General features: G+C 44.1%; 1 protein-coding gene across 10 annotated transcripts in view; it reads right to left on the bottom strand.

The window, feature by feature from the left end:
* The window catches only part of MAGI2 (membrane associated guanylate kinase, WW and PDZ domain containing 2), a 2755167-nt gene that overhangs the window by 1394218 nt on the left and 1340449 nt on the right, over nucleotides 1-20500 (bottom strand). For 2 of the 10 annotated variants that reach the window (XM_069229702.1, XM_069229698.1), the window contains exon 1: nucleotides 3733-4095. The exons of 7 other annotated variants lie outside the window; for them this stretch is intronic. The gene's annotated coding sequence lies outside the window, so the exon portion shown is untranslated. Of the gene's footprint in view, nucleotides 1-3732; nucleotides 4109-20500 lie in introns of those variants that run through there. One more of the 10 variants, XM_069229699.1, reaches the window with a different exon arrangement.

Below are 20500 nucleotides of genomic sequence, written 5' to 3'. Positions count from 1 at the left end.
CAGTCAGACTCCTGGTAAACGCGCCCTGCTCATGAGGATGCTTTGAGGGCGTCGGTCTTTCAAACAAATGGTGGATGCTAAACACCACGGGGAGCTGGAAAAAGGAAAGGATGGGGTAACTCCAAGGCGGACATGCCACTCACAGTGGACGCTCAGCTGAGGGCCAGATACCATGGACAACGAAACGGTTAGAAACTTACGTCTAAAATCTCTACAGTAGGTACCCCAACGATGCATCAAAGCCAGAAGAGAACTTCAGCCCTATAATTGTTTCAGGAATGATAACTGAAAAACAAAGTTCTGAATGCATTATTGCATGTAACAGGCTTTAACACCAATCTCACGTGTGAGCGGCTGATTTACCTTACATAACTGAAACACAATACTCTGGCTGTGAAGCTCCTGCTAGTGGGTCCGTCTCAGTGCAAGATGCGCATCATTTTGAGCAAGGCAGAGGGCTCTGAGTGCCTGGGTCACTGGGTAGTAAACAATCACCTGGGAACGGTATGCACCATAGTGTATACTCATGAACAGACAGTGAAAACTACCTTGAAAAGCATAGCACAAGTTCACATTTGGTACACAGGAAATCGCCCTTGCTCACCACATGTAATGCAGGTAGATCGTGCAAAAAGTACACATGCCTCACAGGAAAAGAACGAGGAAACTTCGAGCACACCTACTAAAGGGCCAGGACCGGCCGCGGCGAGTTCGTCACATGCCACATAACCTGACAGCCATGGGCTCAATAGTTGACTTTGATGCCCAACCGAATGTTCTCTCTAGAGACCCATGGCAAATGCTCCAGTCACTCCGCAGCTGGTATTTAGAGATGACGTCTCTCCTTCATTTTCCGCTTTCTTTTCACTGTCCTCGGCTGTGATTGCCTCGAATTCACAACACATCAATTTTGCCAGAGTCACATCATCTGCGTCTCTGAAAGATGCAATCAGGCACTCTTGTGGCGGGACAGATCCGTTTCCGCTCTCCGGCTGTGCAAGTGAGAAGTTTTTATTTACACCCATAGGGTTTTAAACTACTGGAAGTTGTACTTATACTAAAGGATACAATGGTCACATGCTAGTAACACCAGAAGGAGGCAGCTAGTCACAGTGAGGGAAATTATGCCACAAATACAAAACTATCCCGAACCGCTATTTCGACACGTTTTTTTTCCCCTTTAATTGTTATTTGAGGGCATGAGGCACAGTACTCAATGTATTAGTTTATTTGATAGCCAATGTTGCCCTGGTGGTGAAAAGGTGAGCGTGGCTGCAAGACGAGGCTGTCTGCCGTTTATTACCCCGGTCAGGAGCCACGTGGGGGCCTGCACTTCCATCCGCAAATGTAAATACTCCCTAAGCCCACCCGCTGGCACGCGGTAGATTGGATGGCATGACCCATTGCCAAGGGCCCAGTCGCACCAGGCTGCAGCTGCACAGAGAGCCTTGTCAGAGGCTAGAACCTGCGTTGTGTTTTTATTTCTTTCTCTCTATAAGTTATTTTGCAAGAACTCATAGCACCAATGTAACCCTCAGTTCCACGCTGGCATTTTCAGTTAACGTACTTTTGCTGGAATATGCGTCCGATCTATTGTGTCCCCTCATGTCCATTCTTATATTTTCAACATCAATCCAGTTTATTAGGGATAAAAGGGTAAAGGTAGCAAGTGGGTGTTGCTTAATGCAAGTTTGCTACAGCTGTCAAACTTAGAAATATAATGTAGACATCATCAGTTTTGGTCTCAATTGGAGGCACGTCCGTGAAACACGTGCCAGACAGCCAGTGCTTTAAATGGAAAAATGGAGGGGCGGGTAAGTACTAATCAAAGGACCACTTTGCTTCTGAGAAGTTCAAATTAAAGACGTACAGGTACTCCGTACCAGGCCGGTACCGGCACATCCCAAGCGCTGCTGCTCGTGTAAAAAGAAAAGCTTTTCACTTCAGCACAGTTTTCCTCACCTATCCTAGTTTCAGACAAGGTTTCATCGTCTACCCAGGAGTGGGTTCGCTTTTTAATATTACGTCACTGCGTGCAAGAGCCGCAAATCGACAGCAGCGAAGCCTTGTACGTGTTGAACCACCAGTCAGCCATGCACTGTTACCATGGCGTCAGGTAATTTGGAAACAAGGAAATAGAGCACGTGTTCAAGGTAACCAGATAACCAATAAGTAATCTAGAACACTATATTCCAATCGCATTTCCCTTCCACGAATCACTGTAATGCAGTACTTCATTTCAATTGCTTCAATTGAGCCAAATCAGGACTACAACTCCCAGCATGCCTTCCATTGATAAAATCTCAGAACTGCAACACAGTATTCTTGGTGATATGGACTTTTAAGGCAACATTACTGGGACGAGATGAGCTTCATCACGGACCTCCAGCGATACAAAATACCCGCGCGTGACACATTCGCCCAATACTGCCTTTTTAGCTTAGGCAATACAGTGATCCAGGTCTCGTTTAATTTCTAATCATGTAACTCTAGACTCAAAAACACTTTCAAACATGGTTCCGTTGGCTAATATAAAATGCCGGAATTGAGTGAAGGTGTCGCACATTACATGAGTCCACTTAGCATCTCTGTGGCAAAGGTTCCAAAGCAGTGGTACGGGCACAGTTTCCATTCCAGAGTGCAGCCCAGTGCCAGCTCCCCAGGACAAGAGGGGCCATCTTTCAGCGGGCTCACGGGAAGATGTCAGCGCACAGATGCTAGTGCACTGCCCGGGTGAATCCTAATGTGGCCTTAGGGACGCACACACAGGCATCCCTCGCAGTGCTTTTTAAAAATAAATAAATAAATAAAGTAGCCCAATTGTAAATCGCAATTACTTGTTGTTTCTGACATTTCTGCCGTGGGCAGGTTGTTTCTGTACAGGGAAAGGAGGAAGGGTCGCTTTCACCAGGAACAGATGCAGGTGATGTCTGCCAGACTTTAAAGCACAGTCAGCACAGCAATACCAGCAATGGGATGTCGTATTACACCCCCCACCCCCCGTCATCCTCTGATACTCCTTCCTCCTCCCCCATCCTCTCTTCCCGAGTACCCAGTGACGATTTCTAACAGTCTACACATTAGAATACAGATTCTTTTTCTGATATAGCCTCTAGATCATCTTTAAAGCAGACGGTGAGTTGGGCTAATTACTCAAAATATTGCACAACGCAGAACAAAAGAACTCGAGCGACTACTGCAGAAGATGCAAGGAATCCTTAATAGAAAGGGGTTCATGCACAGCAGTCCAGGACGCGAGAAATACTAATTGAAAAATATTGCTCAGTGACCAGTCTTGGCCTGTGCTTAACCCCGCACGGGGACCCTCAGTCGCCCAGTACAGCAGCACATCACGGTCTCCGAGCCCACTGGGGGCCATGCATACATCCAGGGCTGCAGACATATTTCCGCACGCACACCATCTACGCCTTCTGCATTTGCAGGCTAGTAGACCAAACAGCAGCCGGCAGCTCCCACAAACCGAGCCATTTTCATTCGCGAACTGACAGCCCATCGCAAGCACCAGACAATGGCACGGCGTGTGCCACCTTCATGCCCCGGGAGCCGCTGTGAAGTTTGGCATCACATCTGCGGGCTGGGTCAGCCGCGTGGGCACCCGCCCCTATCACAACCAGAGTCGATAAGGGGGAGTCCCCGTTCCCAGTACCACAGCACCCAGCACTGTGAGGCGGCCGGGCCCCTCCCCCACGCACCGGCGTCCCCGTCGCTCACCTTCCTTCGCCCCTCAGCCGGTCAGCCTCCGCGGGAGCCGGCGACCCCCTGCCCGGACCCGGCCCATGCTGCGCGCACCAGGCGCTCTCCACGGTCCAAGCGCGGCCACCGCTGAGCGTCGGCTTCCCCCAGCGCCGAGGTCTACACAGTTCGGCTCGAGCCAGACAGCCACAGCAGCGCTAAACTGCAGCTGAGCGCTTTTGTTTTCTCTCCTCTCCAAGGATGAAGTGAGCGCTCCCCCCACGCTCCCCCCGTCTCAGCAGACTCGTAGCTTCTCGTCATCCTCCATCCTAGCCCTCTCGCCCTCGCATCTCCGCGTCCCTTCCCTGTCTGCCTCTCAGTGTGCGCTCCCTGCCGCCGTCTGCCCCTCCTCCCCAGTGCGAGCGCACACACGGCAGCGTGCCTGCCCGGGGGTCACTGGCGCTGCCAGCGGGTGACCCCTCGGCACCCACCCCTCGCACGCTCTTTGCATTTCAACAGCCAAAAGGGCACCTCTAGGTGACGACTGGGCGACCACCCTTTAGAGAAAAGCGATCGCTAATGCTCCAGTTATTCACAAATACCATTAACGTGACAACTCCGGGTGACAAACCCTGTGTCTATTTTCATTTTCGACCCCCTTATGCAAATTATTAGCTGACACCTGCAACAACGCCGTGGAACTGGAAATGCACTTGTGCACCTGGTAAACCCAAGCACCTCGGCTGCTGCGGTTTAAATGTCTTCCAATGGATTTATCAGATGAACACGAACAACTGTTTTTAACCGTTAGTACGAGGTGTGCGTGTAAATCTGTGCACATGGATTTATTGCGTAAACCGTTGATCAAGGCCTACAGGTTTGTTGCGCGCGTGGAGTCATTGCAAACACCTTGACAACGCCAGTAGAGCCGCAGTCGAAACGCCCTTTGCTGCTACTCAAGGAAAATGTCCTTATATTCCCAATGAAGTGATATCTTCAATTTGCATTTTGCATATATCCAGGATTGGGAATTCGCTCTTAAACCACAGGGCCGTCAACCATCTCTATAATGTATTTACCCACCTACCACAGCCAATTACTTTTTGTACCTCTTCCCTTTATCCCATACTTGCTTAACCACCACCTGTTTCTCTCCATCCTTAAAAGTGCGGGCATTCGGCCATCTGTACCCATCTCAACCAACCCCTGGCACGGTGCCTTTCTAGCCACATCACGGCAACCGTGAGATGATGATGCTTCTGTTAAAATGTTCCATGCAGTGGGGGCTGCTGACTTTCTAAATTGGTGGGGCACAAATTCATACACCGAAGTGCCGTCCCCTTTTTGAGAGGGCTCCAGCTTTATGGAGGAGGGCTTCTCACAGAGAAATTTAGAAGTGGCACGGCAAAAAACGGAACAGGTAGAACACAATAGACGGTGGCAAGAAAGGGGTGAGAATGGCACATGGATAAAAAACAAGGAAAAATGCTCAGTTTGTTACTTTTCCCCAAAACACTATTATTTGCAGTGCTATCAATGCTACAAGGAGCAGACCGGACATTGCTGCCTATACTTAGATCTCTGGCCTAAAAATTTCACTGCGCCACCATACGAGGGTGCTCAACAAACAATCTGCGCTGACTGGAGATCATAGATGGTGCGTGGCACATACCCAATGGCAGAGGCACTCGGACAGCGCTGCCACTGCCCCTTCTAGTGGAGGGGAGTTGAGGCACTGTGTATATTACACCCGAATGGCCAAAATGGGGAGGTCGCTAATTAAGCTGGCCACCCCAATCAGAGCTGGCCCTTGCTCAGAGTACTCACCTCAGTGTAAAATCCACGGCCAAGGTGTGCTGCATGTATTATATAAAGTTTAGTGTGTGCTATCTGCCTTACATGCACTGCATTTCAAGTGAGCATTGTGAGAACTACTGCGCACGTGACCATTTTACGCTGTTCATTAGACATGCACTACTATGTGAATTGTGTACAGCATGGTTTTGCGTTGTGTAAAAGTCCGGCTGTACTGAATGCAGTGTGATATGTCCGTACTGATCACCATGCGTTGTGATCTAAATAGATAAGAAGTTGTGGGCACCACGCGTGTACTTTGAGCATAAAGTTTACAGTGCCCATTGTGCACAGTGTAGAAGCTAATTGTTGCTTAGCGAACTATACACCATGATCTGCAGGCTGAGTGCAATAAGCTGTGTGCACAATCTTTAAAAGGCACCACGTTCACGGTGATTGTTGTCTCAATTATTTCACTGTGCTTTGTGCAGGGCATGCTCTGCGCAGAATGCAGTATTCCTCGGCCCAATGTACTACACAATCAGCGGGTACAGCGTCCTGTGTGTGCAACAAGTCAGGGGCACACTACTTACTCATACTTCTGGTTTCTGTTGTTCCAATGCACCGCCTAGCAGCCGGCCACTGCCTAGGGACTTGACTCCTGAGCTTGCCCTGCTGCCAAACTTTAGCCAACGATTTGCTATGCATGTGCTAACACACAATCACGTCTACAAACATACATGCACACACAGTCCCAGGGACGCATACAAAGACAGTTACACAAATACACACGTGCACTCCCCGGCACACAAAAACACACTTGTACGAAGTTGGAGGCTGCCGCACAACACATACGTGTTCCTCTTCGACATGAGGGCGCACTCAATCTGCAGGCCCAGGCCCACTCATCTAGTCCTAACGCATCAAATGTTGGCCTTCACTGGCGCTTCAAGTTGCTCCTCTGCTGAAGTGCATAGAAACCTAATTAACGGTATGCTATTTAAGCACGCAAATATTAACTCGCATGTACATCCATGAATCGGGCAGTATACCGAGTGGTTATTCCTCCACTGAGGGAAAACGACAATAACATTTCAAAATTTTTTCATTTCAATAACTTAAATGGTCTATTAGCACTGAATCCATCACATTGGATACTGCGGCCTGAGACAAACGGGCAGCTCTCTCTGTACCAGTACTTTCACTTGTATTCCCTCATGCACAGTGTCGTCTGCTGTGCAGCCCGAATCAGTCCAGCTTTCAGAACCAATCAAGACACTGCTCTCGTGTTTTTTATGAAAGCATGAAATATGAGAGTGCTACCAGCGTGAATTGGAGCGGGCAAATCCTCTCAAATCCACAATCTATAGCAGACTGGGGGCCTGCGTCTTCACTCTCTTCCCTGGTCAAGGGTGAGACATGAGAATCATAAAGCGTTAACAAGATGCCCTGGTAATTTTACTCACAGACTGGAGCTGATAACTTTAGAACAGAGGTCTTCAAACTGGGGGGCAGGCCCCCCTAGGGGGGCTTTAAGTGATCCCAGGGGGGGCGCCAGGCTCCAACTAAAAGAAGCATTACACAGATAACAGTGCCTTTTTTTCAAGCAGAAATATGTTATTGCACTTTTAAAAAGGTGACAGTACTTAACTGCAATGTTTAAATATGTCTGGACATATTTAAACACTGCCATCTTTATAAAATAATTGTGAAAAATTCTGAGATGGGGCGCAATGGTTTTTATTTTTCAACTGGGGGGGGGCAGCATTAAAAAGTTTGGAGACCGCTGTTTTAGAAGAAGGGAGTCTACCGTCCCACCGAGTCCCAACAGCAGCGCGGGAAGCAGACACTTCGTGTTTGCTAACACAAACTGCGCAGACTCGATTTTGAGCTTGCTGCTGCAGCCTCTACCCCGCCCACCATTTCCCAACTTGTCACTGGGCTGGACCCACCCTCCGTGACGAATTGGGGAAGGGTGGGGTGACCATCCTCCACTATCCTGACTGACGTGAAGACCCTAGCGCTACAGGGCTTCAGCCTGAAGCACCCGGGGCTAACTTTATCCACACGTCATTAGGGGGTGGAGACTGGTCCTCGGAGCTATGTCTTTGCCGAGCTGATGACCTCACAGGCCTCAGGCTGTGAGCTTGTCAGCCCGGCAAACATAGACTCAGTCAGGGGAGGGCCTGCCCAGAGGAAAATGGAATGCATCGTCATCATCCTGATCCTGCCAGTCTCATGTCACGTGAGAGTAGCCCCTGGCCAGGCCCAGCCCCAAGCAAGAGGTGTGTGCATTTTTGTTAGGGAGTTAGGGGAGTTTGTTTTCACTTTTTTTTTTATTACGAATTTACGAGGACGGAGCCCAGACGCCCTCATGAAGAAACCGCGACTGGTTCCAAGTAAAGGCGTCCTCTGCTTGTTTAAACTGGGTCCACTCTAGATTAAATAATTAACAGATATCAGAAGTCGAGAAGATTTTGTAATTGACACTAGGAAATCAAGCAATAGGTTATTGACAGAAAATAAGCAGCACTAAACATCCTATAGGGTTTGGTGCTAGGGTTCTAGAATGCTCCATGAAAGATCCCTTTGACGTCTATGTTGGTAGAAAAATGTTCAAAAAGTGTTGGAGACCCTAATTTCGGAGACGATGCTTATAGGCAATTTGCAAAAGATGCTATATTAATAGCCTTCTCCGTGGATGATAGGCCAACTCTGTTTTCACTTCCATAAAAGCTGAAAATTCTGCCAGCGGAGACCTCACGATTGGGTCTACCAAGGTGCAACCAGAAAGGATGGTGGCTTAACCACCTGATTTAAAATGGATGATTTGCCCCTTGTTTGGTGGAATTACCTCCACGAAAGCAGACTATGGAAAGGGTGGCAAACATTCATGTTAAAGTAAATCTAGAGCCTCCGTCGAGGTGGTTAGCTGACTTGATATGTTAAGATACAAACATTTGTACAGTACCCTATAGCCACTTGTATGTTTCAATAGCACTGTCTGAGATTGGGCACTATTAGGTTTGGGAATTCTCCTTGACTGGAGTCAAGAGGGGTCAGTAGCAATTGTTTGGGTAAGGTGGATTACCTGATGAAGAATGAGTACCCACTTCAATGGAGTGCTGTGCAAATGGGAATGTCGTATGTTTCAGCTAAGTATTTCAGAACTTTTAAGTAGGTTTGTGGTGAGGCGATGTGCTAATGATGAGGTCTGGGTGAAACTTTACCTAAGACGCAGTGATCAGACTACTTTCGATATTTTTGGTACTTTCATGTCACTCTATTGATGTGAAGTTACCCAGTTATTCCAGTTTGCGTAAGTATGAGAAATTTGCCACAAGAATCCTACCACAGGAGCACAGGAACAACAAATTAAGTGAGCATGAGCAGGTGTTGGCAGCTGTTGTTCATGTTCTGTGGCATTTAGCAATATTTTGTTAGTGTAAAATTAATTCTTGTGTCAATTTTTGTCAAAAAGGGTCAAACTAAATGAAATCGAAAACTGAATGTAACAGAAAAGGAAATGATTTGATGCCTTTACAAAGGTAAAATGATTGCTTGTTGCTGAAGAGAAAGATAACATTTGGAAACAAAATCCCTTAAAGCACAATTACAACACCGAGTGCAACTGAAGTGAATCACCTTCAGCAAAAGCTGGGCATCAGATCAACAAAGTCTCTCATACCTGCTGTGGGAGAGATGATCTTACAAAAAGCTCAAACCACATTGGTAATAGGTCTTGTGAATCAGGAAGGTATCCTTAAAATAAGTTATTGACCAACAGCAATCTAGATGTACAAAAACAGTTCTGAAACTGTTCTAAGTTAGCTAGAGAAAAGTCGGGTACACCTAGGTACAGAGCACTGGTGTAGCACAGGCATGAAGGAACCACAAGCAGCAGAATTGAAGAAGTTCTTTTTTCAGCAGGAGGTCAAAGCCCGAAGTTGGCATCCTGCAATACTACCAAGATCTGTAGCTTCACATAAAGCTTGATCTAACATTGTGTTTAGAGTTTACAATTTGGTGACTGCCATTTGGGACATCACTGACCGAGGAGCCGGGTGGGGCTAGCCCAAAGGATTGGATATTTGCTAAAGATAAGTCTAGAATTGTTTGACTGTAGTCGATGAGTGCCACCAAAACACTTAGAACACACCCATTTCACCAATATTTGCCACAATATGTATAGGGTGAACAATACCTTTTAATTGTTTCATTGTCTGTTAATGCCAGTCACCAAATAATTTATCTGTATTTGGAAAAAATCAGGTTGTTATCATACCCAATAGTCTGTTATCTTTCATGGCGGGAGGGGGCTTGAGGGGGTATATTCAGTCTTATTTTATGTACTAGTTACTCTAGGGTGATGTCAGAGGAGCCATGTACCACCATCTCAACAATAAAATACTGAATAAACTCTCATATTACACTGACAATAATGCTTTAAGAAGATTTGTTAAGGGTTATTAACATATAAAGATTTACTAACACAGGCAACTGTGTTCTTGTGAATTTAGTGATGCACTCGCCCTTCAATGTTTTTCATTTTATTAATTACTTCATGATTGAAATGCTATTAAACATAGGATTTCAATTATTTTCATTGGTGACACACATATTTCTAACTAATACTATACGGGTTCTAATAATACTATAAGGGTACGTGCCCTCATCTACACTTGCTATGATTATTTCAGTGTCTGAGAAATTAAAAAGTTTGAGATACATTACATGCGTCAGCGTGTCAGATGTTTCACAGCATTTTGGCCTTATAAGGCAAATTTTTACTGAGCTCTAGATATGACACTCCACCAGAAGGCATTAAATGGAAAGAAAAAAAAAACTTTGGTGCTTCAGTAAAGTTAGAACATAATGGTCCCTATTTATGCATTTTGCCGCAAAACTGCACTAACACAGTTTTGTGCCACAAAGTTTAGCATCGGCTTGCATCATTTAACAACAGAAAGCCAGGCGCCATATTAACTGAATGGCGCAAGCCGGCGCTAAACTTGGGCTAGCATCTTAGAAGAAGATGCTAGCCTGGTGGGGGGGAGGGGCGGTAGGGAAGGAGGGAATTGTGCATCAGAAAATGACACTAGCCTGGTTAGAGGCAAAAACATGCCTCTAACCAGACTAATGCCATTTCCTGGCACACAACCACCACAAACATGACTCCTGTCTTAGGCAAGACAGGAGTCATGCCCACCACCCCAATGCCAGCACAAGTGACAAGTGTCCCCTGGGCATGAACATTGAACCCTTTGTCACGCAGGGGGCCCAAGTTAGGGCCCCTGATGTCACAAAAAATAAATAAAACCATACATACCAATACTTACCCACTTACCTGGGATGGGGTTCCCCATCCTCTGGTGTCCCTCTGGTGCAGGTGGGGGTGTTCCTGGGGCTTAGGGAGGCCACCTGTGGACCCATTCCATGGTGTTTAACCATGGAGATGGGTCTACAGGTCCCCTAATGCCTGGTCTGACCCAGGCATTGCTTTGCACCATTATTTAGCCCCTCGTCCCACCCATGCATCATTTTAGCGCAGGGGATAAATATGGGGCTAGCACCATTTTTTAGATGGGGTCGTCTACTTTGCATCTCATTGACGCAAGGTAGGTGCACACATCCAAAAAATTGTGCAAACTCCTATATTTTGACGTTAGACGTGTCTAACGTCAAAATATAAATATGAGTTAGGTTTACGTCGAATTTGCATAATAAAATTATGCAAATTCGATGTAAACAGGGTATAAATATGCCCCAAAGTCTTCAAGTTAAGCATAACTATACCCCACTATACTAGAGTAGGAGTGTGATAGTATGGACATCAACAAAGAATGAGAACATTATTGTAAACACATGTAAGAATCAAGGACAGGGACAACAGTCTCTTTTCTCCAGAAGACAAACAACTGTAGAAACATACTTTGCTTTTAAAATCACTCAAGAACTCAAACATCTATCTCGACTTGGGCTATAAGCAGCCTTCACATTTTAATTTCCTTATGTGCAAATGATAAACTAAACCTTATTCACTGTTCATAAGTGGGAAAGCTGACTCCTTTTCTAAGGCATCTTTAATGGCAAAAGTCACATTGATGCTATGCTATGCAGGCAGAGATAGCTGGAAATCTTTAACTAGATAGGCTTTATTGAAATGTCCTATTCTATAATTACAAGATATCAAGTTATTATTGTCTAAATAATATAGAATGAGTGGGTAGTCTTCTACAATTTATTATACAGAGTTATTTCAGTTACGTAAATAGTGCCAAGGCTGTAGCCAGTCCAATTCAAACTTTCCTCTCATGTACCTCTTGATAACCAGGCCACAGTGTACATATCCATGTCTCAACTTTCTCTCACCATTTATCCACAGGCTACTTGGCCATCTATCCACAAAGTAGTAGTGTGAGAGTGTGGCATTACACTGTTGACAAATGCTCCAAGAAAGTGAATTTTAAACATGATAGATATTTGCACACCACAGTCAGCTCATATTCAGAGACAGTGAGCAGATGATCACTTTTCTTCTGCTTCCATGCAACACACTGGTTGGACACCGTAAAGGACCAGATACGCAAAGTCTAAAACATAACGCACCAGCTAAACAAAACAAATGTAAATCCATGCATAAAGAGTTACATCTATCTGTGGATGCAGATTGACAACTTTTCTGGACAAATTGCAACTGTTGTATAATCCCATTGCATTTACAAAATGGCACATTTTTCTATACTTGTTTTCCTTCCACAGGTGAAATAGTTTTCCCTGTGGAGAAACCTCCTCCTCTGTACCTCAATGCCTTTTGAAGGCATTCTCCTCCTGTTCCCACCCAGGTATGGTGTCTACTTCTGCCGTTGGGGAGTATTATACCTCTAGCCATCTCCAGGGTCAGGAGAGGTCACAGACTAAGCTTAGAAATCCCCACATGCTCTTGAGTTTGTGGTTGCTCCCAAACTTACTAGGGAAGCTCCAACTGGAACCAATGACTCTCCACCCTTCATGTTCAACATGGCAGCATCACTGGGTAATAGACCATGTGAAGGAAAGGATTTAGGAGCGCCATGCCACTTTTGAGAATATCTTTACAAACACATGCACATAGTGTACATTGAATCAGGCTCAGTGTGTTTTTATTTTGATACTAATTGTCATCCATCACATTACTAATTTTTGTTAGAAGTGTCTGCAATTTTTCCATATTGTTATCAAGTCCCTGTGCTGTTGTCCAAACTTTTCTAAATCATTACAGGTAGGTCTCTTCCATACATTTAACAATATATATTATACAACTGTGTATATCCAGTCTTCTCGCCTTAGCTGTACTCAAAGCACATCAGGTCGATCTACTAAACTATTAATCAATTATATAATTTTTATTTATAAAGTTTATTAAAAGTGAATTAAGAAACGATGCTTCTGCACACAAGAACTGAAGAGTTTCAATAAAAATGCAATCTTTTAATCTCAGACAATCAAAACTCATACTCTTCTATCTTCAATTGAGAGAAATATTACTGTATGATACTTTCTCAGAAAGGGATTTATCTAATGTAGAAACATGCCTAACATTTTCAATCTAATATAGTGTGGTTGCAATCCAAGATTTTTAATAATTATTTTCTTTTTTAAGGAGCAGAGGTATTTTCTAGCTTCGATCTTGAACCAAAGGGAAATTGGTGAAATGCAGAGCATTACACTACAACCTGTGGCATCCAGTCTCAGCCATGTTACAGATCTGCAGTGCAAATGGAGAATAAGTCAGGTCAATGCAGATAGGAGCATGTTCAAATCCACTCTGAGAGGCTACCACTAAGTGATCAGGAACACCAAACATGCCACTCTGAAGGGCGGCACCCATGCCAGCATCAACAGAAGTAAATACATTTTCACCAATGTAGAAGATTTCACCTCACCAGCTGCTGGCACAAACTTTATTACCCTTTTGTAGGAGCTCTGCAACAATGATTTTTAATTCTTCTGCAACAAAATAATCTACAGCAACTTCAACTTGCCTCCGGACAAATTAGATCTTGCCATGCCGATTTCAGACCAAACCACAGCACAGAAACTGCCCTCATGGCCGTCATGGATGACATCCGCTGGACTCTGGATGGAGGAGTATGGCGGGACCATCCTCCCGGAAGCTCTGGAGCTTTAGACACAGTCTCTCACCCCATGCTCATCCAGCACCTATACAACTTCAGCACTCAAGGACATACACTCAGGTGAAGCTCCTCCTTTCTGACTGGAAGGACACAATCAGTCAGCCTAGAAATATACACATCGGATACCCACAACTTCATGTGAAGAGATAATTTGCTCTCATGACATCAACGTTCTCTCCTACACTTATGACACACAACTTATTCTCCCCCTCATGGACAAGATGCCCAGTACCTGGATCACATTCAGTGCCTCAGGACTCAAAACCTTAAGCATGGAATGACCTGCCACCTCACATAAGAGCCTCCCCCTCACTTCTTGAATTCTGCAAGAAGCTGATAACCTGACTTTTTGAGTAGTCTTGCTAGGCCATAGATTTGGCTAGACTCACACTTCTCAACACCAAGATACCCTACCGGATGATAGTGTTTTCAAATCTGCATAACACAATATTTCTAAACCAGCATATACAGTAGCACCCAGTCAAGAATGGCTACCATAGTACCATGCAAATGATGAATGTGTGGTTTTTGAGTTGCATTTCAAAACTTAACTCAATAAGACAGCTAGCAAAGATAACATACAGCGGTCATTACCAAGAATGTATACAAGCATAATCTAGCAATGCATATATGAATCTTGAGTTAACAATGTAGTTATGAGTCCTGAGGAACATATCAGCATTGCATCTAAATGACATGTAGTAAAACACAAGAGTCAATAGCCTAATATACAGGGAATCTACACTTACAACAGTTAGGGGAGAAACAGAGTACAGTGCAGTGTTTGATTATCCAGCTTTCAACACACAACAATCGTACATATGCATTTACATACCTAGAGATATATTAAGTAAAAGAGCCATCAGTTAATTGGTTGGTATTTAGAAGGTCCTCAATTGGCAGCGGGGATCAAAATGTGAGCTGTGAGAGGAATTGGACAAGAGGTGGGCATTCAGAACATCAGGAGTGAAAGATCAAAATTGAGCTGGAATTTATTTCCATATTTCTGAGCAAAACAAGAGAAGGACTGTTTTTCTCTATCTTTGTTTTAGAGATTTCAATGATCAGCTGATTTTTGCTTCAGTATGTGATCACAGTAGCATAGCCAGTATGTCATGGGCCCTAGTGCAAGGAAGGATATACCCTGCTCAGCGGCTCTTTGAATGATAAAATACAGCAATAATAAGGGTTCATTTGACCCTTAATGATTCTAGGTCTCTGTACCACTGCATCTGCTGCACCAGTGGAAGATAAGCCCGTGTGAACACTTTTCATGTTGCTTGTTGGATTTATTTAAATGAGTGGCTTGGTAGATGATAAGTATTTTAGTACTGTGTAAGGTGGTAGAGTGAGAAAATGGAAGTCTTTGAGTATGGGGTTGTTGAGGTCTGAGTTTCATTTGCTTGTGATCCATCTGGAGCAGCAAGGAAATTGCCATTCAGCTCAGTAGATAACCGTAGAGTCTGATGAGGAGGTTTTTACTTTTACCAGTTTGCATAGTGGCACAGAAAGTATGTGCTTCATGAATGACTATTATCCAACGGAAGACCCTCATTAATACTAGACAAGGAAGCTCTCTTTTTAACATGCTTCTAGAAATCCTCAGGACTTGGTTTGGCTAACTAGGTGTACACAAAAAATGGCAACCTGCCTCACGTTGAATCTGGGTATAATTATCACAAAACACATATCCATGTGAAACTCATTTTCAATCATTAATCATTTCCAGATACCAAAATTCAACAGCCAGCTGAGACTATCATTCTAACATTTCACCAGTATGTATATTATTTTAAATATACCCCTTTTTGTTTCTATACATCGTGGTGCACTCTTTACTAATGGTCTTTTCCTTGACAGTTCCCCAGGTCATTTTTTGTCCTGATGAGACCCTATTATCCAGCATGAGGGTCAAAATGCCATCTATATATTAATCAGACAAGACCTCTTTGGTTATGTTTTGAATTATCAATCAATGTATTGGCAAGCATGCTTTATAACTTAATAAGAGGCTGTCTTGGGGAGATACACCAAAGACCACAGAACTATAAGCAATTTCTTTATTGCTTTATGGTGTAGTGTCTCTTTTCTCACTTGGGGATCACTTTTTTCAACTATCACTCTTTGTTTATTTTCCTAAAGTATGATTATAAAAATGATTCACCATTTTATGCTGATGCAGCTTCCAAAACATTAAAAACAAGTTTTTTTTATATATATGTGTTGGTACTGAATTCAGTGGAGATTTTTTGAATTTTATTGTATGAGTTAACCAGTAGCAAGATTTTTCTGCTATAATATTTATATTGATTGAAAATGAGTTTCACATGGACATGTGTTTTGTGGTAATTATACCCAGGTTCAGGTGGACATTCTGGGTTGCTCTTGTATTTGTTTAATGTCAGGTTGAATCTGTGCACAGCCATCCAACATTTGCTTGTGGCTTGGTAATTTTGTACACAGTGTATATGCCATTGTGGTTTTCGATATAGAATAATTAATATGTGATTTGGTAGTCTTATATCAACATGTGAGTACATACATTGATGCTCCTGGAAAGTAAAATAAATGTTGCAGCAATGGAGTCATTCTAACAACGCTTAGTTTACTGCATAGTTTTAAGGACAAGGACTCTCCCACTATCAAATGATTGTTTATAACTAAACATTTCCAATTAAATTATTAAATCATCCGTATAAACTGAAATCTTTAGTTCTCAACAGAGTTGTGGATAGAGAAGTAATGCTTGAGCTATTCCTTATATAGTGTGCAAATGATGTGATGTGAAATAAAACTTACGATAATCAGTCAGCATTGGATTGTCATAATTTAGGCTTGACTATTGTAGGAATTGCCCACTGTATTACAGGGAGCACTTTAAATATCATTTGGCAGCGGGGTCTTTGAGAATTACAGAGAGAGAAAGCAACCCAGGTTTCCCCGATGTTATTGGTTGCTTAAGTACTGTTAAAAGGTCTGGGTGGGTAAAAAATGTGGACAATGGCCCTCATACTCTAATCACCTGGAACACGGTTGAGACTTTCCTGGTTTTTAGTGACCAGGTTGAAGACTCGATGATGAAGCATGGCACTAGAATGGGTGAGGGTATTTCATAAGAAGTAATTAATTTTTCTGTGCAGTTGGTGAGCGAGTAGGAATGACCAATGAAGGACAGTGGCTGAGGATACCCAATGGTGTTTGTGTTTGATTTAATTGGGAGAATGTATCCTCTCCCTTTATAAAGTTCTCTCACCCTTCACATGGGAGACACAGTTTTGTATCTCCCTCTGTTGTATAGATGATCCATTTTTGGGTCATATTTCTAATATTTTGTCATCAACTCCTCTTTAACAACATACCTCTTACTTCTGTTGCTGTCCCTGCTACATCATCCACTTATACCTCTCTGCCCCCAAAAGTATCATGTTTTTTAAGGAAAACGTGTCTCCTGCTCTAGTAACTCCATTGTGGTTGTAACAGATTCACACAAAATCCTAATTCTGATACTCTACAGCTCCTGTGTCAAGCAACTACCATGTTATGGTTTTAAATATAAATGCTTCTCCTTATTAAGATGTAATGCATGTGATCCTCCAATCTATGTATGTAAACCAGTCTCTAATTTCCTTATGTCAGGCGACTTGTAACACACCTATTCATCTGTAATGAAGAACATGTATAACTGCTCAGGAGTAATAGTTTATTACAGTTACGTTCTGACATCACAATGACTGCTGCCAGAATCAGTAGTCAGGATGAAAGGCAAGCCAAAACATAAATGTGATTTGTCTTTCTTCTGCTTATTCTCAACTGCATTCATGCAGAATTTCTGTTACTTACATTGTTCCTTTTGCGGACCCGGTGGTAAACACCAACACATTACAAGTTGTGCGGTTTGGTCGAAGCCAAACCGCCACAACTCTGCCAGTCCTGCCGGTCCAGTCAGACAGCCGCAGCTGGCGATGAGCTCCTCCTGTCCGGCAGCAGGCCTAAGACCGCCGGCCATATTAGGAGGCAGCAAACCTCCAGGCTTCTCTGGGCAGTCACTCTGCCACAAAAATCCTGGTATTAACGCACCAGGCGAGAGGAATTCCCATTCCTGTTGCCTCCACATGCACTCCCACATGTCCACATACTTGCAGACACCGTCCACACACTTGAAAACTCCCCCCACCCAACCACACGCATACATACAAATACCTCCACTCGCTCTCCCACTGACATACACACACCCCCACTCGCACTCATACATATGCACCCCCCTCCGCATTCATTCACACCTCTACCCCCTCCACATTCATTCACACACTCCCCCTCCGCATACACATACATGCACACACTCCCTCCTCCACATATGAATACATGCACACACTCCCCCCTCCACGGACACATTCATTCACACACTCCCCCCTCCACATTCATACACACACTCCACATACACACATTCATTCACACGCTCCCCCTGTGCATAGGCATTCATTCACACACTACCTCTCCACATACATGGACACACTCCCCCTCTGCATATGCATACATACACCCACTCCCCCCTCCATGCATGCATTCAAGCACACACTCCCCCTCCGCATACACATTCATTCACACACTCACCCCTCCACACACGCATTCATTCACACACTCCCCTGCCGCATACATGCACACACCCCCCCCTCCGCATTCATTCACACACTCCCCCCTCTGCATACACATCCATGCACACACTCCCTCCTCCACATATGCATAAATGCACACACTCCCCCCTCCACGGACACAATAATTCACACACTCCCCCATCCGCATTCATACACACACTCCGCACACACACATTCATTTGCACGCTCCCCCTCCGCATACGCATTCATTCACACACTACCCCTCCACTTACACATACATGTACACACTCCCCCCTCTGCATACGCATACATGCACACACTCCCCCTCCATGCATGCATTCATTCACACACTCCCGCTCCGCATACGCATTCATTCATACACTCACCCCTCCACACACGCATTCATTCACACACTCCCCCCTCCGCATAGATACACACACTTCCCCCTCCGCATACATGCACAATCTCCCCCTTCCACGCACGCATTCATTCATACGTGCACGCACAAACATTTCGACACACAAATGCACCTGCCACACCCACCCTTTTCGGTCGCTCCACTTATGTGTCTGGGCGTGGTGGTCATCCGGTAGGGGATGGGTGTCAGCGCTACCACCAACAGCGCCGCACTGCCATGCAGGAACCACCATACCGTATTACATCTTGCAATATGGCAGGCGGAGTCCTTTTGGCGTGGCGGTGCTGGCCGTGGAACCGTCTCTCACCTGCCGTAGTAATTAATGGAATAGGGCCTAAAATGTTATTTAGAATAGGTCTAAGTGAGAGGAGGTTCATAAAATAAATAAATCCACTAATGTGTGACTAAGCAGTCATTCAATTCTAATGCTTCCCTTTTTAAAAATGAACAGTGAAATCTATAATAAAAGCAGTTAATGGAATATTGAGAGAAAACTACAAATAAGGATACTAGCATTTCAGTGCTTTAGATAAATTCATATGAATACATGTTTTTAAGCATGAATTAACAACACAGATCATTTCACTGTAAGAATTTCTATAGTGATGATATAGTAACCATTAAGCAGGGCTTACTTGAGTTCCCCATATCTAACCATGGCATGACCATGCAAACGAAAAAGGTGAAATACGACCCTCATATCCATTTAACCAATATCCCCAAAGACTAAGCTCTAATCTCTTTTGCCACTATGGATGAATCAGTGCTTAATGAAAAACAATGACCACAAAATATAAAACATTGTAGATAGCTGATTGGTTCCAAATGAGGGTGCGGGGGGCTCCTTATGGGAAACAGCTTTCACTCATACCAGTCTTTAGTTGCATGAACTCACAATATATATGTGCTAACAGCAAGCACATACCTTTCATTTGGAAACAGCACTTGCAGAGAGAGGAAGCAAGATGCGGCAGACAGAACGAGTAGGCATGTGACAATCTTGTGCCTATTATGTCTTTCCTGCCTGAAGTATCATACATGTTTAAATTTTTTCTCTGAAATGAAACCGAGCGACTGATAAGCAGGAGGGAAAATTGCATGTTTAATTTATAAGGCAGTCTAGCATGAGTTGAGCTTGCCATTAGCTCCCTTCATCTCACAAATGCATTTTAGTGGGGTGTGTTGCATGGATGTCATTTAAACTATGCCAGGGGTTGCAACAGCGACCCCTGGCTTACCCTTTGCTATCCTTGGCACTGCATTTGCAACCCCTGGCCTCACTGGTTGTCAAATTCAGGTGCTGATTACGATCTTGGCAGATGGGATACTCCTTCACAAACGTGACGAATATCCCGTCCGCTGTATTACACGTTCTATAAGATATAATGGAACTCGTAATACGGAGGACGGGATATCCACCACATTTGTGATGGAGTACCCCACCCGCCAATATCATAATCAGGCCCTCGGTGCCAGGAATACAGTGATAGTTTGTCCTTATGGATGTCAGTTGGGGCTCCACTCTCTTTGTATTCTGACAATTTTTCTATCACACTAATAGTAAGTAATAATATATTATTCACTATTAGTGTAATAACAAAATTTTTAATTAGCTGGAATATCCCCTTCCATGGCAGCTGAGGTAAGTAAAAAAGCTTGTAAATGTATTTTGTGTGTGTGCTTGCGGGCGAGAGTGTGTTATGTAAGTCTGAAAGTGTATGTAAGCATGAATTTGTGTGCATGTGTAAGTATGTGTGTGTGTGAATGAAAGTTGAGGTCAAAGGGTAGGTGATGTCACTTCCGCC

This window comes from Pleurodeles waltl, chromosome 4_1 (genome assembly GCF_031143425.1).
Source record: "Pleurodeles waltl isolate 20211129_DDA chromosome 4_1, aPleWal1.hap1.20221129, whole genome shotgun sequence".
NCBI lineage: Eukaryota > Metazoa > Chordata > Amphibia > Caudata > Salamandridae > Pleurodeles > Pleurodeles waltl.
Note: the sequence above shows the minus strand (reverse complement) of the source record. Positions and strands in the feature narration are given on the sequence as shown.